Source organism: Hyla sarda, chromosome 1 (assembly GCF_029499605.1).
Source record: "Hyla sarda isolate aHylSar1 chromosome 1, aHylSar1.hap1, whole genome shotgun sequence".
NCBI classification, from domain to species: Eukaryota; Metazoa; Chordata; class Amphibia; order Anura; family Hylidae; genus Hyla; species Hyla sarda.
Genome location: NC_079189.1, coordinates 295,823,504 through 295,838,309, shown reverse-complemented (window position 1 = coordinate 295,838,309; position 14,806 = coordinate 295,823,504).

Genomic DNA, 14,806 nt, shown 5'->3' with positions numbered 1-14,806 from the left:
CCCCCCATGACCGCAAATCGCAGGTCAATTCAGACCTGCAATCTGCGCGATTCCGGGTCACTGGTGACCCGTAAAATAAGAGGGATCAGGGGTGTCCGACACCCTCGATCCCCCTAAAGGGAAAGGAGTTTGGTGGCAGGGGTGCCACCCCTGCTATTGGTTGGCCGAGCGACCGACCGATAGCAGACCGGGGGGGGGGTTGGGGGGTGTTAAAGTTCGGTTCCCACGCTTTGCACACCTATCGGTGTCCGGGCAAAACGGGGGAACTGTCCAGGGAAGGTCGGCGCCGAAGGTCCCTACCTGGATCCCCGTTCGCGATCCTCCCCCACGTGCGGCGGCAGCAATACTTCCGGGTCCTGCTAGGTGAGTTGTTGCCTAGCAATATCAACTCAGTGTCTGACGGATCTTTGGAACAGTGCTCCGTGAAAATGAAAAATTTTGCACAGCCCACTGTTCCAAAGATCTGTCAGACACCAGTGGGGGGTAAATGCTCACTTTACCCCTCATTACATTCTGTGAGGGGTCTAGTTTCCAAAATGGTATGCCATGTGGGGGTTATTTTGCTGTTCTGGGACCATAGGGGCTTCCTAAATGCGACATGCCCCCCCAGCAAAATTTGCTCTCAAAAAGCCAAATATGACGCCTTCTCTTATGAGCATTGTAGTTCGCCGGTAGTGCACTTCAGATCAACTTATGGGGTACCTCCCTACTCAGAAGAGATGGGGTTACAAATTTTGGGGGGTCTTTTCTGCTATTAACCCTTGCAAAAATGTGAAATTTGGGGGGGGACCCACATTTTCTTTTTACATATGCAAAAGTCGTGAAACACCTGTGGGGTATTAAGGCTCACTTTATCCCTTGTTACGTTCCTCAAGGGGTCTAGTTTCCAAAATGGTATGCCGTGTTTTTTTTTTTTTTTTTGCTGTTCTGGCACTATAGGGGCTTTCTAAATGCAACATGCCCCCCAAAAACCATTTCAGAAAAACGTACTCTCTAAAATCCCCTTGTCGCTCCTTCGCTTCTGAGCCCTCTACTGCGCCTGCCGAACACTTTACATAGACATATGAGGTGTGTCCTTACTCGAGAGAAATTGGGTTACAAATATAAGTATACATTTTAAAATTGGGTCTACAACATGCGAGTGTAAAAAATGAAGATTTAGAATTTTCTCCTTCACTTTGCTGCTTTTCCTGTGAAACACCTAAAGGGTTAAAACATTTACTGAATGTCATTTTGAATACTTTGGGGGGGTGCAGTTTTTATAATGGGGTCATTTACGGGGTATTTCTAAGATGAAGACCCTTCAAATCCACTTCAAACCTGAACTGGTCCCTGTAAAATTGTGAGTTAGAAAATTTTGTGAAAATTTGGAAAATTGCTGCTGACCGTTGAAGCCCTCTGGTGTCTTCCAAAAGTAAAAACTCATACAATATGTCTACTTTATGTTTGCATCATAAAATTTATATGTGAATCCAAAAAAAAATTATTTGGAATATCCATTTTCCTTACAAGCAGAGAGCTTCAAAGTTAGAAAAATGCAAAATGTAAAATTTTTTCATCAAATTTTGGGATTTTTCACCAAGAAAGGATGCAAGTTACCATAAAATTTTACCACTAAGTTAAAGTAGAATATGTCACAAAAAAACAATCTCGGAATCAGAATGATAACTAAAAGCATTCCAGAGTTATTAATGTTTAAAGTGACAGTGGTCAGATAAGCAAAAAAGGGCTCCGTCCTAGAGGTGAAAATGGGCTCCGTCCTTAAGGGGTTAAAGGGCTACTCCCGTGGTATTTTTATTTTATTTTTTTATTTTTTTTAATCAACTGGTGCCAGAAAGTTAAACAGATTTGTAAATTACTTCTATTAAAAAATCTTAATCCTTCCAGTACTTTTTTAGGGGCTATATACTACAGAGGAAACGCTTATCTTTTTAGATTTCTCTGACGTCATGACTACAGTGCTCTCTGCTGTCCATTTTAAGAACTGTCCAGAGCATGAGAAAATCCTCATAGCAAACATATGCTACTCTGGACAGTTCCTAAAATGGACAGCAGAGTTCAGCAGAGAGCATTGTGGTCATGACATCAGAGAAATCTAAAAAGATAAGCAAAATGTATACTCGTCCATGTAACATACAGCCGGGACCCTGCAGCACTGCCGGGACCGATGCAGTTTAACCCTTACAGCCGCGGTCGGAAGTGATCGCTGGCTGTAAGTGTTATGACAGAGAGAGGGAGCGCCTTCTGTCTCTCTCTTGTAGCACCCCGCAACGATCGCGGGGTGCTGCTGGTTACCTGGGCAGCCGGGGTTCTTTACAAGGACCCCCAGGTCTGCCCTGGTTATTGCCTGTCAGTATTCCAAAGCATTGCAGATATATGCTGCCTAAGTATTCCAAAGCATAAAAAAATGAAAAAAAATATAAAATAAGTGTAAAAACAATGTATAAAAGTGTAAACATTTTTTAATAAAAATACATTTATTAAATATAATGAAAATGTATAATGTGTAGGATCACACGGCGCACATCCTCAGCATATTACATGCTGTGGATGCCCGCCAGCAGTCACAATAATGAGCTCCCTGCTGCGACTGGGTAGCTTTGTGTGTCTGCTCAAGCCTGCCAGCGGGAAATCCGCCACTATGAGTGGACACACTGAGCTACCCAGCCACAGCAGTGATCTCGCCCTTGTGACTACTGGGGGGCATCCGCGGTGTGACCCTACACTCCATCCCGTTCATATTGTGTTTCCGCAGTGTTAGAGGTATCCGTCAGCATCATGTCAAAAGAGTGATGCTGACGTATACTGTAGCAGCTCCATTTATTTCTGAATGAGACTGCTACAGTATACGTTGGCATCCCTTTTTTGACATGACAACGGACACCGATACTGCAGAAACGCAGTATGAATGGGGACTATTCATATAATGATGCCCTGAAAGCCAAAGGGGGCTCCTCTCCTTCTTGGTCCTACCAGGCGGTCAGGCAACCAGATATGGCCTAAGTAGGGGTACTGCCCGGCCCGGGATGAACAGGGTGATAAAATATGGGGCACATTTCCTCCATTTTAAAAGCGACTTACCAAAATTATGTCCCACAAAAAAGAAAGAATTTGTGGGGGGAAAAAAAAAAAGCTAATAGCTATTTTTTTCCACTGACTTTGAAATAATTCTAGCCACACAATAAGGGCTCAATGTACTCACTTTTGCCCTGGGTGAATACTTTAGGGGGTGTAGTTTTGAAAATGGGGTCACATTTGGTCTAAGCGGGGGTATTACCGAACACGGGACGAGCAGCATAATAAAATATGGGGCGCATCTTCTACTTTTCAGATGCAATGTACAAAAAATATGTCCCACAAATAAAGCATTTGTGGGGAAAAAATAAATTTTTATTTTCCCACTGACTGTATCCATTCCAGCCACACAAAAAAGACTCAAGGGGGGAGATTTATCAAAGGATTTAGACTGGTTTTTCTTGTCTAAATTTGTCGCACAGAAAGTCGCAGTCTAAATCTGTGCGACTTTTCTGCGACTTTTGCTCTAGAGGATTTTTATGATAACATGATGCATGCAAGTCTATTTTAGACTGAAATGCATTGGTGCTGAATTTATCAAGTGCGACTTTTCAGCGACAAGTCGCATAGGCTGAAAGTACGCCGAAATGTCAGACCATGTTGGAGCAGGTTTAAATATAGACTAAAGCATAGATCATGCAGTCTGTGCACATAATTTATCAAGAGCCGTGCGCCATTTGATAAATTAGGTGCACAATAGACCAGACTAACCCTCTGTAGTTTGGTCTATATTGATGCGGGACATAGACAACTTTGATAAATCTCCCCCAAAGTACTCACTTTTGGTCTAGATGAATACTTTAGGGCAGTGTTTCCCAACCTTTTTCGGGTTGGGACACACCTCGGGAAAAAAAAAATTCTGCGGGGCACTGCTAGTTGACCGAGGTTGACGAGCAAAAAAAACGCACTGCACTATCTCTATTTGTCAGTGGGTATGTAGTTTAAAGTGCTGCTTTATACAGCAACTCACCAATGACTTCTTTAATTTGCATCGTTGCCTTCTCTTCTCCATCTGGCCCGGGCCATCATCGCGATTTCTTCCACACACAATTCTTCACCGTTAAACCTGCAAAACAAGCCTATTAACCCCTTAACGACCGGGGTTTTTCCGTTTTTGCATTTTCGTTTTTTGCTCCTTGCCTTTAAAAAATCATACCTCTTTCTATTTTGCACCAAAAAATCCATATGGTGGCTTATTTTTTGCGCCACCAATTCTACTTTGTAACGACGTCAGTCATTTTGGCCAAAAATCTATGGTGCAAAAATAATCATTGTGCGACAAAATTTAAGAAAAACCGCCATTTTGTAAATTTTGGTGGCTTCCGTTTCTACACAGTACATTTTTCGGTAAAAATGACACCTTATCTATCTACCCTACTTATATAGGTTTGATTTTGTTGTACTTCTGGAAAAAATCATAACTACATGCAGGAAAATGTATACGTTTAAAATTGTCATCTTCTGACCCCTATAACTTTTTTATTCCGTGTATGGGGCGGTATGAGGGCTCATTTTTTGTGCCGTGATCTGAAGTTTTTAACTGTACCATTTTTGCATTGATAGGACTTATTTATCGGTTTTTATTCATTTTTAAATTATATAAAAAGTGACCAAGAATGCACTATTTTGGAGTTTGGAATTTTTTTGCGCGCACGCCATTGACCGAGCGGTTTAATTAATGATATATTTTTATAATTCGGACATTTACGCACGCGGTGATACCATATATGTTTATTTTTATTTACACTGTTTTATTTTTTTTATGGGAAAAGGGGGGTGATTCAAACTTTTAATAGGGGAGGGGTTAAATGATATTCATTCACTTTTTTTTTCACTTCTTTTTTTGCAGTGTCCCATAGGGACCTATAACACTGCACACACTGATCTTTACCATTGATCACTGGTTTCTCATAAGAAACCAGTGATCGATGATCCTGCCGCATGACTGCTCATGCCTGGATCTCAGGCACTGAGCAGTCATTCGGCGATCGGACAGCGAGGAGGCAGGTAGGGGCCCTCCCGCTGACCTGTAAGCTGTTCGGGATGCCGCGATTTCGCCGCGGCTATCCCGAACAGCCCACTGAGTTAACCGGCATGGTTTCACTCTCGCTTTTAGCTGCGCGGCTCAGCTCTGAGCGCGCAGCTAAAGGGTTAATAGCGCGTGGCACCGTGATCGGCGCTGCGCGCTATTAGCGGCGGGTCCCGGCTTCACTATGACGCCGGGCCCGCCGTGATATGATGCGGGGTTTCCGAAAACAGAATGAGGCCTACAAATAAAAGAACACAGTACCTACAGTGAATTATGGTGGAGGTTCAATTATGTTTTGGGGTTGTTTTGCTGCCTCTGACACTTGGTGCCTTGAATGTTTGCAAGGCATCATGAAATCTGAGGATTACCAACGGATTTTGGGTCGCACTGTACAGACCAGTGTCAGAAAGCTGGGTTTCCATCCGAGATCTAGGGTCTTCCAGCAGGACAATGACCCCAAGCATACGTCAAAAAGCACCCAGAAATGGATGGCAACAAAGTGCTGGAGAGTTCTGAAGTAGCCAGCAATGAGTCCAGATCTTAATCCCATTGAACATCTGTGGAGAGATCTTAACCTGTTGGGGACGGAGGGCGTATGGATACGCCTTCGCGTCTCGGTTCTTAAGGACAGAGGGCGTACATGTACGCCCTCCACATTTCCGAATACCGCCACTCGCCAGCCGGTGATCGGGCCGGGATGACTGCTGATATCTATCAGCAAGCATCCCGTGGCAATGCCTCATATCGGCGATCGCGGCAAATCGCCGGTCAATTCAGACCTATGATTTGACGCGATCCGGGCCAATCGGGTCACTGGTGACCCGATCGCCCGGAAAATATGAATGATCGTAACTGCCAGAGACAGCTCCGACCATCCTAAAGGATAGGAGCGAGGTGGCAGTGTTGCCACCCCCTCCTATCCCCTGCCATTGGTCGATCAGGCTGATGACCAATGGCAGGTGGGGGGGGGGGGGGGTTAGAGTTAATTTCCCCCGCTCTGCCCACTGATCGAAGTCGGGGCAGAGCGGGAGGGAACACGGGGGGGAGCATGGCCCGGCTTACAGGACCGACGGAGGCGGCATCCTGGAGGAGCAGCGGCAGCAGGAGGAGGCAGGCCGGAAAGTGCGGCGTGGAGAAGGCTGCAGCGAAGATCGTGGTAAATGATCTTCACTGTGGCCTTCTAAAAGCTGCAAAACTACAACTCCCAGCATGCCCAGACAGCCAAAGGCTGTCTGGGCATGCTGGGAGTTGTAGTTTTGCAACATCTGGAGAGTCACAGTTTGGAGACCACTGTGTAGTGGTCTCTAAACTGTGGTCCTCCAGATGTTGTAAAACTACAACTTTCAGCATGCACTGACTGTGTGGGCATGCTGGGAGTTGTAGTTTTGCAACATCTTAAACGGCACAGTTTGGAGACCACTATACGGTGGTCTCCAAACTGTAGCCCTCCAGATGTTGCAAAAGTACAATTCCCAGCATGGCCAGACAGTCAGAGATGCTGGGCATGTAGTTCTGCAATATTTGGCCCTTCATATGTTGCAGAACTACAACTCCCAGCATGCCTGGACAGTCTGGGCATGCTTGGAGTTGTAGTTTTGCAACATCTGGAGTGCTACAGTTTGGAGACCACTACTTAGCGGTCTCCAAACTGTTCTTCCCCAGTTTTTGCATAACTGCAACTCCTAGCATGCCCAGACTGTCCAGGCATGCTGGGAGTTGTAGTTCTGCAACATCTGAAGGGCCAGTTATTGCAGAACTACACGCCCAGCATCCCTGACTGTCTGGCCATGCTGGGAATTGTAGTTTTGCAACAGCTGTAGGCACACTGGTTGGGAAACACTGAGCTAGAATCTTTCCTAACTCAGTGTTTCCAACTCGTGTGCCTCCAGCTGTTGCAAAACTACCACTCCCAGAATGCACTTACAGATTGTACATGCTGGGAGTTGTAGTTTTGCAACAGCTGGAGGCACACTGGTTGGAATCACTGAGCTAGAGTCTATCTAACTCTAAAACTGGTTCCAGTATGCCTACAGCTGTTGTAAAACTGCAACTGACAGCATGTACGGTCTGTCAGTGCATTCTGGGAGCAGTCATTTTGCCACAGCTGAAGGTTTGGGATGCCCCCCCCCCCCATATGAATGTAAAGGGTATATTCACACAAGCGGGTTTACAGTGGGTTTCCTTCTACAAGTTTGAGCTGTGGCAAATTTTTCGCCGCAGCTCGAACTCCCAGGGGAAAACTTACTGTGAACCCCCGCCTGTGTGAATGTACCCTAAAAACACTACACTGCACTAACAAATAATAAAAAGTAAAACACTACATATACACCCCCTTACATGTCCCCCCCAAATAAAAATGAAAAACGTCTCATACGGCAGTGTTTCCTAAACGGAGCCTCCAGTTGTTGCAAAACCACAACTCCCAGTATTGCCGGACAGCCATAGACTGTCCTGGCAGGCTGGGAGTCTTGCAACAGCTGGAGGCACCCTGTTTGGTGGAGACAAGCCCCATCCTTGTAACCGGGTTCGCCCTTATTGCAAATTCCTTATTTAGGCCTCAAATCCACATGGCGCTCTCTCACTTCAGAGCCCTGTCGTATTTCAAGTCAACAGTTTAGGGCCACATATGGGGTATTTATGTACTCTGGAGAAATTGTGTTACAAATTTTGGGGGGATTTTTCTCCTTTTACCCCTTATGAAAAGGTAAAGTTGGGGGCTACACCAGCCTGTTAGTGTAAAAAAATTAAAATTTTTACACTAACATGCTGGTGTTGCCCCATACTGGTGTTGCCTCATGCTGGTGTTGCCCCAGAAGACCCCTAAAATTTCTAACGCAATTTCTTCTGAGTACGGAAATACCCCATATGTGTACGTAAAATGCTCTGCAGACCAACTACATGGCTCAGGAGTGAGAGAGCACCATGAACATTTGAGGCTTAATTTGGTGATTTGCACAGGGGTGGCTGATCGTTACAGCGGTTCTGACATGAACGCAAAAAAAAAGAACACCCACATGTGACCCCATTTTGGAAACTACACCCCTCACAGAATGTAACAAGGGGTACAGTGAGCCTTAACAACCCACAGGTCTTTGACAAATTTTTGTTAAATTTGGACATGAATATAAAAAATTAGTTTTTCCCCATGAAATGCTGGTGTTACCCCAGATTTTTCATTTTCACAAGGGGTAATAGGAAAAAAAGCCCCCTAAAATGTGTAACCCCATTTCTTCTGCATAAGAAAATACCCCATATGTGGACGTAAAGTGCTCTGTGGGCAAACTACAGTGCTCAGAAGAGAAGGGGCGCCAATGGGGTTTTTGAGAGAGAATTAGGCTGGAATTGAAGGCTATGTGTGTCTACAAAGCCCCCATGGTGCCACATGTGACCCCATTTTGAAAACTACACCCCTCACGAAATGTAACAAGGGGTGCAGTGAGCATTTACGCCCCACAGGTTTCTGACAGACTTTTTGAACAGTCGTCCATAAAAATTGAAAAATAAAATTTTTCATTTGCACAGCCCACTGTTCCAAAGATCTGTCAAATGCCAGTGGGGTGTAAATGCTCACTGCACCCCTTATTAAAATCTGTGAGGGGTGTAGTTTCCAAAATAGTATGCCATGTGTTGTTGTTTTTTTTTTACTGTTCTGGCATCATGGGGGCTTCCTAAATGCAACATGCCCCCAAAAACCATTTCAGCAAAATTCGCTCTCCAAAAGCCTGATGTCGCTCTTTCCCTTCTGAGCCCTCTAGTGCACCCACAGAGCACTTTACATCTACATATGAGGTATTTCCTTACTCGAGAAAAATGGGGTTACAAATTTTTAGGGGCATTTTCTCCTATTACTCCATGTGAAAATGAAAAGTTTGGGGTAACACCAGCATTTTAATGTTAAAAATCAAATTTTCATTTTTATGTCCCACTTTAACAAAAGTTTGTCAATCACCTGTGGGGTGTTAAGGCTCACTGTACCCCTTGTTACGTGCTTTGAGGGGTGTAGTTTCCAAAAGAGTATGCTATGTGTTTTAATTTTTTTGCTGTTCTGTCACAATAGGAGCTTCCTAAATGTGACATGCCCCCCAAAAACCATTTCAGCAAAATTTGCTTTCAAAAAGCCAAATGTGACTCCTTCTCTTCTGAGCATTGTAGTTCGCCCGCAGAGCATTTTATGCCCTAACATGGGGTACTTCCATACTCAGAAGAGATGGGGTTACAACATTTTGGGGGGCATTTTCTCCCGTTACCCTTTGTAAAAATAGTAAATTTGGGAAAAGAAACTGATGACTTTTTGTTAAAGTTGGATGTGTAAATGAAAAATAAATTTTTTTTTCACTAAAGTGCAAACACCTGTGGGGTGTTAAGGCTCACTGGACCCCTTGTTACTTGCCTTGAGGGGTGTAGTTTCCAAAATAGTATACCATGTGGGAGTTTATTTTGCTGTTCTTGCACCATAGGGGCTTCCTAAATGTGACATGCCCCTAAAAAAAAAAATTCAGAAAAATTCACTCCAAAATCCCATTGTTGCTCCTTCCCTTCAGAGCCCTCTACTGCGCCCGCCGAACACTTGACATACACATATGATATATTTCCTTACTCGAGAGAAATTGGGTTACAAATTTTGGGGGGCTTTTTCTCCTATTACCCCTTGTAAAAATTCAAAAACTGGGTCTACAAGAACATGCGAGTGTAAAAAATGAAGATTTAGAATTTTCTCCTTCACTATGCTGCTATTCCTGTGAAACACCTAAAGGGTTAACAAACTTTCTGAATGTCATTTTGAATACTTTGAGGGGTGCAGTTTTTATAATGGGGACATTTATGGGGTATTTTTAATATGAAGGCTCTTCAAATCCACTGAACTGGTCCCTGTAAAATTCTGATTTAGAAAATGTTGTGAAAAATAGGAAAATAGCTGCTGAACTTTGAAGCCCTCTGATGTTTTCCAAAAGTAAAAACATGTCGCCTTTATGATGAAAATATAAAGTAGACATATTGTATATGTGAATCAATATATAATTTATTTGGAATGTCTGTTTTCCTTACAAGCAGAGAGCTTCAAAGTTAGAAAAATGCTAAATTTTCAATTTTTTCATCAAATTATGGAATTTTTCAGCCACTATATGGTCTCCTCATGCTTCAGCCACCTCCAGGCTTTGCCATTCAGACACTATATGGTCTCCTCATGCTTTAGCCAACTCTGGGCTGTGCCATTCAGACACTATATGGTCTCTCTTCATGTTTCAGCCAACTCCAGGCTGTGCCATTCAGACACTATATGGTCTACTCATGCTTCAGCCACCTCCAGGCTGTGCCATTCCGACACTATATGGTCTCCTCATGCTGCCACAAATTCCAGGCAATCATTCAGCCACTATATGGTCTCCTCATACTGATGCCACCTTCAGACTCATTGTGCTGCCATGTGACATTTGACTCCTTGTTAGATTTGGTCCTTTGTACCCACACGTCGGGGCCCGGGACACTACAACTTGGGAGTTAAAATTTCAATTTCAAAATCCTCAATTTCAAAAACTTAAATTAAAAAAATCTTAAATTTCAATGGTCTCCTCATGCTTTTGCCAACTCCAGGCTGTGCCCTTCAGACACAATATGGTCTCCTCATGCGTCAGTCCTGCCTATTGTCAAGCCTCAAGATAATTATCTAAAGTCATACACCTACACCGCTACACCCCGTGGTCCCGCCATACACCGTGGGTCACCACACCTCCACTCTGTGTCATTCAGCCACTATATGGTCTCCTCATGCTTCCAACACCTCCACACTGTGTCAGTTAGCCACTATATGGTCTCCTCATGCTGCCAACACCTCCAAGCTGTGTCATTCAGCCACTATATGGTCTCCTCACACTGATGCCACCTCCAGGCTCTGTCGTTGTGCCACTCTCGGCAGTGATTCTAATAGCGATGCCTGTAATCTGCATGTCATACTGAATAACAGTATTATTTCACTACCCCAGCACAGTCCATGTGCATGTTAGAACAAAGATTGAGGCTCTCTGTAGGCCAGAAATAGTCATTTTTAATATAGATTCGCCACAAATAAATTCAACCCAAAACACATTTTGGGGGAAAATTCAGCCAATCTGCTGAATCGAAGTTTTTCAAAAGCTCATCTCTATACAGCAGCCTGTAATTAATTGTGCTTTAAAATAAATTATAATAATAATGATAACTTTTTATTTAGCAGTGACAAGGATTAATTTGCATAACCTTATAAATACCGTTGAAGGCTAAAATTGGAAGAGACATTTGAGGGTAAAACTGACAATTAACTTTCTATAGCCAAAAAAATCTGTAATATGTGTGAACAACAAATGAGCAATGTTACATACAAATGCTGGCATTCCTTCTACATGCAGATATTGAAGAGATGAGGGAAGCAGAATGGCAGTAACCCAGACCTTGCGCTTTGTCAGAAATCCCATCCCTAATAGGATTCTCTATTCTTACCAAATGAGCCTCATGAAGACTACTCATTAAAATGATTAATGCTTTGCATTCCCTTGCTTTTATAAATTTTTTTTTTTTGCATGTCTCCTTGGCAACATCAGAAGTTTCCTTTTTTCCCTATCCTCCATTGCCTCATTGTTATGGTGAAGAGAGAAAATTTGTGTGTAAAAGAACCATATAGTTAAACATGATGTGACAGATGCACTCATGTGTGCATTGGTCAGAGATGGGTAAAATAAGGAGGCGTTTGAGCCGTGATACCCCAGCAGTTCGCTAAATTAATTTGACTGGAGCTTAATGTAATATGATTTTTATTTTTAATCTGGTTTTCTAAATTTCTACGATAGAAAGCTACATATTGACAGGTTCCAGCCTTTGTATGTTCATAAAGGCAAAAAGTTCTAAATTGTCCTTCAGTCCATGTGGAACCTATCTGTGTAAATAAAAGACTAATATTTAGCATGGACATAAGTATTCAAACCCTTTGCTATGAAACTTTGCTCTATGACCTCCCATTTCTCTTGACCATCTCTGTGCTGTTTCAAGCCATGAGGAAAAGAACTGCCTGTAGAGCTAAGAGACAGGATTGTGTGAAGCCATAGATCGGAAGAAGGGCACAAAAAATTCAGCTGTACTAAAAGTTCCCAGGAGAACAAAGCACTCTTAAATGGAAGAAGTTTTAAACATCCTGGACTCTTCCTATAGCTGGTCACCCCACAAACTAAGTCATCAGAAAGGAAATGCTTTAGTAAGAGAGGATGACCAAGAACCCAATGGTCACTCTGGCTGAGCTCCAAACATCCTGTTTGCAGATGGGAGAAGCTTCCAAAAGATCTGCAGCGCTTCACCAATCTTGGATTAAGTATAATATCTGAAGGAAACCAGGCACTGCTCTTCACCTGCCCAATGCCATTTCTACAGTGAAAAATGGTGGTGGCAACATTATGCTGTGGGAGTGTTTTTCAGAGGCTGAAACAGCAAGACTGGTCAGGGTTGAGAGAAAGTTAAATGGAGCACAGTACAGAGGTATTCCTAATTAATACCTGATCCAGAGCGCTCTGGATCTCAGACTGGGCCAAAAGTTTGCCTTCCTACAAGACAATGACCTTGAGCACACAGCCAATACAACACAGGAAGGGCTTAGGGGCAACTTTGTGAATGCCCTTGAAAGTGCCAGTTAGAGCTCTGACTGGAAATCAACCAATCATCTCTGAAGAAATATGGCTTCCATGATGGTCATCATTGGAGATGAGCGAATCGAATCTGACGAAGTCGAATTCCTTCCAAATTTAATGCAAAATTCGATTTGGACCGAATCCGAACTTCGACTCTATTTGAAATAACAAATTTCTTTATTAGTGACACCCCTGTAATCGTCCCATTTTTGCTATAGATAAGACGATTGCAGCGGGTGTCAGGAGTGACACTTGCTGTGATCTGCTCCATGCTGGGATCTGTAGTACTTGCATTGATAGACAGATCGCAGTGGGTGTTACTTCTGACACCTGATGTGATCGTCCTGTATAATGTATAGATGCGGGTGGCGCTCTTCTCTGGTTCCACTGTAGTATGAGTATATGCTATATATATATATACCTATTTTTCATATTTCCAGCAGAGATCTGTGAGTGGCTGGAACCATCTGGCCAGTCACAGCTCTTTGTGGGAAATATGAATAAGTGATTTGAATTCTGTTCACATCACTGGCTAGCGGAGTATAGTGCAGATATGCGAGTGCAGGAGAAAGACGCTCCATCTCTGCAATAGAAAGGACAATCGCATCGGGTGTCAGGAGTGACACCTGCTGTGATCTGTCTATTAGTACAGGTACTACAGCTCCCATCATAGAACAGCCTGTTGCATGCTGGGAGTAGTAGTACTTACCTAAAAAAATGTTAAAAATTTAGGAAAAAAAGTGAAACACATACACACACACTTTATTAAAAATACATTACTAATAAAATGTAAAAAAAAATGTATTGTAAAACATATATTCTTTTTACATTTAAATGGCCCCTTTCTACATTTTTATTATTGTTGGCTACATTTTTAGGTCCCTTTCCACCCACATAAATTGATCCCCTTACGGTGATGAGCAGCAGAGAATAGACATGTCCCGGTGGTGCGCTGATTGCGCTAGGATCAGGGCAGCAGCGGTGAATGAATGATGCCTACATGTGGGACATGTCGTCTTCATTTATTCATTTACCGCTGCCGGTTCCCGACATGTCCCGCTGCTGCCCTGCTCCAAGAAGATGAGGAGCATGCAGAGGGAGGGGAAATAAGGACGCTGGGGGGGGGAATAATGATAAGCACACTGGGGCCGATGAATGAATGGCTCCTCGGTGGCCATTCAGGGCTCCCGGCAGAGAATTTAAAAGTGAAAATAGAAATACATGCTGCCCGCTCCCCTGTTTAATAACTTCTGAGCGCATCGGGTCTCAGAAGTGAGACCTGGTGCGATCAATCCCTCAGCCCATGTACTACAACCACCATAATGGAACAGAGTCTGTTCCATGATGGGGGAAGTAGTACAAACACTAATGTAGCCTCCCCAGCCACTGACAGACTCCCGCAGCTGGGGAACTACTATTCCCATCATGGATACAAGTCTGTTCCATGATGGGAGTAGTAGTTATCCCAGCTGCGGGAGTCTGTAGGCAGAGGTGTTAAAACGGCTATAAAATAACGGTACATGACAGATGTTATAACGGGTCTTAATGGATGAATATGCCCGTTATTTTGACGGACATTATTCAGCCATTTGCCATCAGTTATTTCATCCGTTATTATAGATCCATTTTTTAATTATACAATACAGAAAACGGGTGTTTAATAATGGATGGATACCTATAGTGTGAAAGCAGCCTAAAATGTAGACTCCATTCTTGGGTGTATAAAAAATTATAAAGCCACCAAAAAAAAAAAATATGTTAATGTTAGTTTTTAAACAGTGCAGGAACCTAAAAATGTAGCCGACAATAATAAAAATGTAGAAAGGGGCCATTTAAATGTAAAAATAATATATTTTTATAATAAATTTTAGATTTTTTTTTATTAGTAATGTATTTTAATATTGTGTTTAACTCCTTAACAACGCAGGACGTATATTCACGCCCTCCGCAGGCTCCTGCGATACGAAGCGTGGTCGCGCCGCGATCCCGCATCATACAGCGTCGGTCCCAGCACTCATCAACGGCCGGGACCCGCAGCTAATACCACACATCG